This window comes from Cibotium barometz, chromosome 35 (assembly GCF_041138505.1).
Source record: "Cibotium barometz isolate CiBa-2024 chromosome 35, ASM4113850v1, whole genome shotgun sequence".
Classification (NCBI taxonomy): domain Eukaryota; kingdom Viridiplantae; phylum Streptophyta; class Polypodiopsida; order Cyatheales; family Cibotiaceae; genus Cibotium; species Cibotium barometz.
The window spans coordinates 35250014-35257894 of record NC_141080.1 but is presented as its reverse complement, the minus strand read 5'-3'; positions in this window follow the sequence as shown (position 1 = coordinate 35257894).

The following is a 7881-nucleotide window of genomic DNA, read 5'->3' as shown; positions in this document are numbered from 1 at the left end:
GCAGATCTTATTGGTGATGTCTTGTAGTGCCATCTACAAGAAAGTAGGCTTGTAAGCTTGGGTTATTGGTGATGTCTTGTAGTGCCATCTACAAGAAAGTAGGCTTGTAAGCTTGGGTTGAATAGGAGTGGAAGGAGCAGGATATGGTATCAAAAAATAATGGGAAGAATGGAGATGAGGGTTGCTTCTCTAGAGCTGCATTGTGGATAGAGAAAGAAGCCAGAAAGGGAGCCAAAGAAACATAGAGAGGGTTGGCAATGGTGAGACGAAAATGCAAAGGAGACAATGCATCATGGGAAGCTTCCTTAGTGCAAGCTATGGCTGCTAAGCAATATAGAGAGAGAATACATCATGAAAAGGTTCTTCTGTGCAAGTCATGGCTACTACTGTGGGTTTGGAGAGAGAACCAAGTATTGTAGAAAGAATGCTCCTAGTAAGCTTCTTCCTTGCAAGCCATGGCTACTACTGTGGGTTTGGAGAGAGAAGGCTCATTTAGGAGTACAGACCTGCTAGCTATGGAGAGAGGACCAAGTACTGTAGAGAGAATGCTCATGGTAAGCTTCTTCCGTGCAAGCCATGGCTACTACTATGGGTTGGAGAGAGAAGGCTCATTTAGGAGTACAAATCTGCTAGCTATGGCTTTTGGAGTAGAGAAAGACGCTTTTTTCCATGAAGAAGGAGTGCAGGGCATTTTAGAGAGAAGATTTAGAGAGAGAAAGAGATCTGGTGTACACACAAAAAAGGGGGGAAGAAAGTGACGAATTTTTGGAATGTTTGGAGTTCGAAAAGGTTGCTGCAGGCTATGATAACTGACTGACAGCCCATTACAAAGCTTTAAAGTCACCTAGGTGGCCAGATCTAAGAATATCTCCTTTTTTTTATTTTTTTTATTTTTGTGAAAAATCAAATATATGCTTTTAGGCCTCTAGGCTTGGTCAAAGATGGATTAGCATTTTAAGCATTTCACTAAACGTCCAAATTAAAGGGCCCAAGAAGACTCCATTAAGTTCCTAATGTAACATCCTCCTTATTTGAAAATTCCATTCCTTCAATTTAGGGTTCTCTATTGGACAGATGGTTGAGCATGGTCTGCAAGTGAGGTTTAATCCTCAAGGATGTTTTGTGGAAGACTTCAAAAACCAGTGTCTCTTGGTTGTAAAGGGTAACATAAGTGGAAGGATGTTTACTTTGGATGTGAACATGCCTGAAGTAAAGGCAACCATGTTTGTGCATAGAACAAGTGTCATTGCAGATATTGACTTATGGTGCGCAAGCGCAAGCGCATTGTTCATGTGAATATACAACGACTGAAGTCTATGCAGGCCAAAGATATTGTTGCAGGTTTGCCAAAGTTTAAGGTTGATGGTATGCATAAAGTATGTGAAGCGTGCCAGCTTGGTAAGCAAGCCATACATGCTTTCCCACATGAAAAGCATGTCAGTGTGCAAGGCCATTAGATGTCATACATTCATATGTATGGGGACCGGCCAAGGCTGCAACAATTGCAGGCCGCAAGTATTATGCTACATTCATTGATGACCACACTAGGAAGGTGTGGGTTTACTTCATGAAAGAGAAAAGTGAGGTGTTTTCTCACTTCTAGAGACTTAAAGCCTTGGTAGAGAAGGAAAAACGCACACAAGTAAAGTGCTTGAGATCAGATGGTGGGGGAGAATATTTCTCCAATGATTTCAACAATTTCGTAAGAAATAAGGGAATCAAGAGAAAGTTTACATGCAGGTACACTCCACCAACAGAATGGTGTTGCATAAAGAAAAAACATGTACATTACACAAGTGGCACGTGCCTTGATGGCTGAAAAGAATATGCCACATTATTTTTGGGCAAAAGCAGCTACTGTGAACATTATGAACAGGACATCCACTGTAGTTGTTCATGGTATGACGCTTGAATAAAAGTTTACAGGTATAAGACTGGATGTCTCACTTGAAAGTGTTTGGGTGTATTGCATATGTGCATGTTCATGAAGTAAGAACAAAGTTGGATCCAAAGGCAGAGAAATGTGCATGTTCATGAAGTAAGAACAAAGTTGGATCCAAAGGCAGAGAAATGCATATTTATTGGTTATGCTATGGAGCAGAAAGGTCATAAATGTTATAACCCTACCACTCGTGAGATGCAAGTAAGCAGAGATATTATCTGAGTAGCTGGTATACACCAGCAGTAAAGGCAATAGAAGATGCAGATGTAAGAAGTGTTGATACTACACCACATGTAGAACAGCAATCACATGAGCTTAGACCTAGAGAGTCCTCTAGCAGTGGATCCAATATTAGCCCATGGTCGCAGGTTGAGGGACAGATATAGGTACACATGTATCACGCAAAGAGAAGGAAAAGGTAGATCAACCTTTTGTGTTTGATCTGTCAGCATGTCACTCATATGTGGATGGTGACTCTAGTGGCTCTGAGCAGAGACTTGATGAGGAGCTTGGCATTCCATTTGTGGTTACTCCTAGTGTAAGGAGAACGAGGGCTATTTTGAGGACACCTAGCAGTGATCCAGGTGTATACAAGTCTAAGAGGGTTAGGTACCCTGTTTCCAGGTTGAGATATGATGGATATACATCCCATGATATGCTTACGTGGTTAAAACAATACAGGAATTGGAGCCCATTTGTTTTGAGAAGGCACTTAGAAATAAGAAATGGAAAGATGCCATGAATGAGGAGATGGTTACATTAGATACAAATGCAACATGGGAGTTAGTGCCTTTGCCTAAGGAAAAGAAGTCAATTGGATGTTAGTGGGTGTATAAAGTCAAGCATAGTTGAGATGGCAAGTAAGCACATGAATTGGCCAAGCCTCCCACAAGGCCCTCCGATCCCTCAACCCACTTACCCATAAAGGGTGGTGGAGGGATGTGGGAGGCCTAAGGGTCTTTTGATCCTTATACTAAGGGTTTTTAACCCTTAGTATAAGGGTCTTTTGATCCTTAGTATAAGGGTTTTTAACCCTTAGTATAAGGGTTTTTAACCCTTAGTAGAAGGATTTTTAACCCTTCACATAACATATGGGATAATACCCACATCCCTCCACTTACCCATAAAGGGTGGTGGAGGGATGTGGAAGGCCTAAGGGTCTTTTGATCCTTATACTAAGGGTTTTTAGCCCTTCACATAACATATGGGATAATACCCACATCCCTCCACTTACCCATAAAGGGTGGTGGAGGGATGTGGGAGGCCTAAGGGTCTTTTGATCCTTATACTAAGGGTTTTTAACCCTTCACATAACATATGGGATAATACCCATGCTACGTGACATCAGGAGGAGACGACTTCTTCCAACACCTCCCCTGGCACGTCGAACTCAGCTCCATGGCGGCAAGGGTGGTGGAGGGATGTGGGAGGCCTAAGGGTCTTTTGATCCTTATACTAAGGGTTTTTAGCCCTTCACATAACATATGTGATAATACCCATGCTACGTGACAGCAGGAGGAGACGACTTCTTCCAACACCTCCCTTGGCGCGTCGAACTCAGCTCCATGGCGGCAATCGCGACAGAGGCTGCAATGAGTATGATGGCTTGGTTCAGGGGTTTGACAGTGGAGTAGACTCAAAGGCTTGGCCATGGCAGCAGCAGTAGGCTTGTTTAGCCGAGGCTGCAATGAGTATGATGGCTTGGTTCAGGGGTTTGACAGTGGAGTAGACTCAAAGGCTTGGGCACAAAGGCTTTACAACAAAGAGCTTGGCTTGGCTCACCCCAGCAGTGTGTACACACAAGTGAGAGCAAATGATGAGCAAAGCAAGGCGAGCAGAGCGACCAGCTCTGATACCAAGTTGAGATGGCGACAAGTAAGCGCACAAATTGGCCGAGCCTCCCACCATAGGGCCGATCCCTCAACCCACTCACCTGTAAAGAGTGATGAAGGGATGTGGGAGGCCTAAGGGTATTTTGACCCTTATACTAAGGGTTTTTAACCCTTCACATAACATATGAGATGATACCCATGCTACGTGGCAACAGGAGGAGATAGCTTCTTCCAACAAGCATAACATTAATGGTTCAGTGATTGAGCAGGTATAAGGCAAAATTGGTTGCCAAAGGCTATATGTAGACTTATGGCATTGACTATGAAGAGACATTTAGTTTAGTTGCAAGAATAGCAACTGCAAGAGCTTTCATTGCTATGGCAGCAAAAGGTTGGTCTTTACATCATATGGATGTAAAGAATGCCTTCTGGCATGGTGATTTGTAAGAAAAAGTATACATGATGCAACCACCAGGTTATGAGAGTGATGCACACCCAAATTTGTGTGCAGGTTACACAAATCCTTGTATGGCTTGAAGCAGGCACCTAGAGCATGGTTAAACAAGATTGGGGAGTATCTTGTTACCATTGGATTTTAGATATCCAATGTATATTTTCACTTTAGGTGAAAAAGAGAGATAGAGGGATCATGCTATTTGTCATCTTTATTAATATTGGTGATAGTGATGCTGACAGACATGATGTCAGGAGACTTTTGAAGAAGAAGTTTAAGATGAAGGATTTGGGTGAGCTGCGGTATTTATTGGGCATAGAGGTGGTGAGATCATCTCATGGCATTACATGTCGTCCAAGTATGGTATGATAGACTGTAAGTTGGAGCAGAACACAAAGCTTTCCGTAGATACAGGTGAGGTTTTGGGGGACCCCACTACATACAGGCACATAGTGTAGCTTGTCTACATAACCATTACTAGACCAGACTTGAGCTATGTTGTTGGACTTATGAGTCAGTTTATGCAGGCCCCTAGGAAGCCACACTTCGATGCGACTAGATGGATTCTAAGGTACATAAAGTCCACAGCTGATTATGGACTTTTCTATGAGGCTCATATAGAGATACAACTACATGGGTACACAGATGCTAATTGGGTTGGTAGTGTCATAAACAAGAGATCTACCAGTGGTTTTATGTTCTCCTAGGAAGCCACACTTCGATGCGACTAGATGGATTCTAAGGTACATAAAGTCCACAGTTGATTATGGACTTTTCTATGAGGCTCATATAGAGATACAACTACATGGGTACACAGATGCTAATTGGGTTGGTAGTGTCATAAACAAGAGATCTACCAGTGGTTTTATGTTCTCATTTGGAAGTGCTATTGTGACTTGGAGCAGTAAGAAGCAGCCAATAGTTGTCTTATCGAGTACATAGATAGAGTACAAGGGTGCTGCTATGGCAACTTGTGAGGTAGCTTGGTTTCAGAAGCTACTTGGTGATATGGGTGAGCCCGTGGTGGATAGAGCACTTGTCAGTTACTGTGACAACATGAGTAGCATACAGCTGGCCAATAACCCAGTATACCATGCTAGAACAAAGCACGTTGAGGTGCACTATCACTTTATGAGGGAGAAGGTTCTAGCAGGTGATGTAGATCTAGTATATGTCAGCACAGAGGATCAGATGGCTAACACCTTCACAAAGGCATTGGGCACAGAGAAGCTCCACAAGTTTAGAAGCTGCAGTGTGTGGAGTTAAGCTCGAGGGGGAGTATTAAGATATCGAGCTCAACCAGTGTGCTACGGTGGATATTGATGACCTGCCTGGGTGATAAGTTTTACACTTATGCAACTGGCATGGTTGATGCGATTATGGTTGATGTCGCCAGTGGATGACATGATGTGTGATAGCCACTTTGGAGTACTAGAGTTATGGCATAGTTATAGCGCCAGCTCATATAATCGGGTTTACACTATGGGATGACCATTTTGTATGTTATTGTAAGAGATTACTTTACCTTTATGTATGGACTGTTATCTTTTAGTTATATGGATATAGATAAGAAAAGAAGATAGAAGAAAATTCAGCCATCCATCTCTCTCTTGTGTCTTGCACTCTCTTATATGTGTGTGTGTGTGTGTGTTTACTTGCAAGGAACTCAAGCTCTCTCTCTGCCTTGCATTCTCTTTAGTGCAATGCCTTATAAGCAAGTTGTACTATATTAGACTAGTGGGGTAACTATGGAGGTATGGTCTACAATCTAGAGAGTTGTAGATGCAATGTGTTGCGCAGGACTTTGACATTGCTTGTTTTTGTTTCTTTATATGCTTTATTTGAAAATAGATTTGAGTATGTTTTTGTCAAGAGTAGTTGTTCATAGCCAACGTTGGCATTTGTGTTTGCAAGTGATAAATATGTCACATTATCCAAGATCAACTAATAATATGAAAACAAAATCTATGATTTACAAAGATATGCTTTCTATTAGCTTATTTATCCTAAGATATAATGGAGTGTCTAAAGGATTTGGACTTGACATGTTGAAATGCAAGGAGAAAGTAGTGAAGAAGGTGTAACAAGTGACATGCTGGGTAGAAATGCTAATAACGGAGATTTACAAGAACATGGATGTGATCTTTTGCAACACCGAGAAGTCTTTGAAAATGGAGCAATCACTATAGATGAGTCCTTCATGCAATGGATACTTTTCTTAGGAGTGGGAACCTCCAAGGGTAACCAATCTCTCAACTCAAAGAAGAGAAAATCACTAGCATCATTGCTAATTGAAAAGCCCATAGGTTGGAAGGGAGATGTTAATGGGAATCAACCGCATAACGTGGAACGTCTATGGATGTATAAGTAAATGGGAATGATTTAGTTGGAAAGGCGAAGACTTTGCATGGGAAAGAGTGGACAGCAACACTCTTCTAAAATTTATGGACCAAGCATAGAGGACTCCTATGTGGGAGAGGTACAACATTGCCTGTGTCCCACAGTGTCTTCATATTGTTGTTTAAAGAAAGATTGTGCAATGTGTTATGTAAGATGTTGTGCATGCCAAACTCCACGGAAACATATGGTGTCATTTGATTACATGTCAATCTTAAGTCAACTACAACTTTTTTGTCAATCACAAACATATTGCTATGAAATACTAGCAATGTGGAGAGCAAGAGAGAGATGGCTAGGTAAAGGTGAAGAAGATTACGCAGACATCATATTTGAGTTTTGGGATGGCCAAAAAGTTTGACAATACCAAATTTTTTGGAATTCGATGAAATATTGGGAATTGCCATTTACTTCCCCGATCAATCTTGCAAAATGTTTTATCAAACTTTCTTAGCAAATATGAGAAGTCAAGAATTGTACATTGGATGCATTGACGATTGATAATACAAGTTCTCATGTGGCCCAAGCAAACAAACAACAGAAGGAGAAGAAGAAGCAACAACTCAAAGACATAGGCAAAAAGCTAATCATAAGAGGATTATCCCCTCTCAGAGAAGAACCAACAAAAGAGACAACACAGGAGAAAATCCAACAATCACCACCAGCATCAAAATTGAGTGACAAGATGAATATAATGATGTAAAGAATTGATTCGACCACTCAGAATATTCTCACAGCATTGGAAAACATAGCAAATTGTGTGATGGACAAGCTGGATAATGAAAACAAAATGGATAGGGTAGATCAAATGGAAGAACAATTATGTCAACTTAGGTCCAGCAACACCATCAATAAGCTACTACATAGGACTTGTTTGCTAAGGCAGTAGTAGAAGGACACCATTGGCAGACTACAGGAGGAAGCAAGACTGAAGAGAAAAGGAGATGAATTGTAAATGGTGTCTATTACGAGCTCAGAGCAACAAACAATGAGATCTAAAGAAAAATTCATCAGGTGGAACGGCCGGCTCTACAGAGCAGCTGATAAAGCTACCCGCATATTATGGACCATGCCACCCAGATGATCCGCAATGTGGAGTTGGCAACAAAAAAAGGTTGCAAGGAATTACTCATTATGAAGGGAAAGCTATGGATATAGGAGGCCATAGAAGCTGATGTGAAGAACTCCTTGTAGTCCAAATGCTAGTGGAAGTGATGGAGCAGTGGGAAGAGGAATTGATAACCAATCAAAAAGCA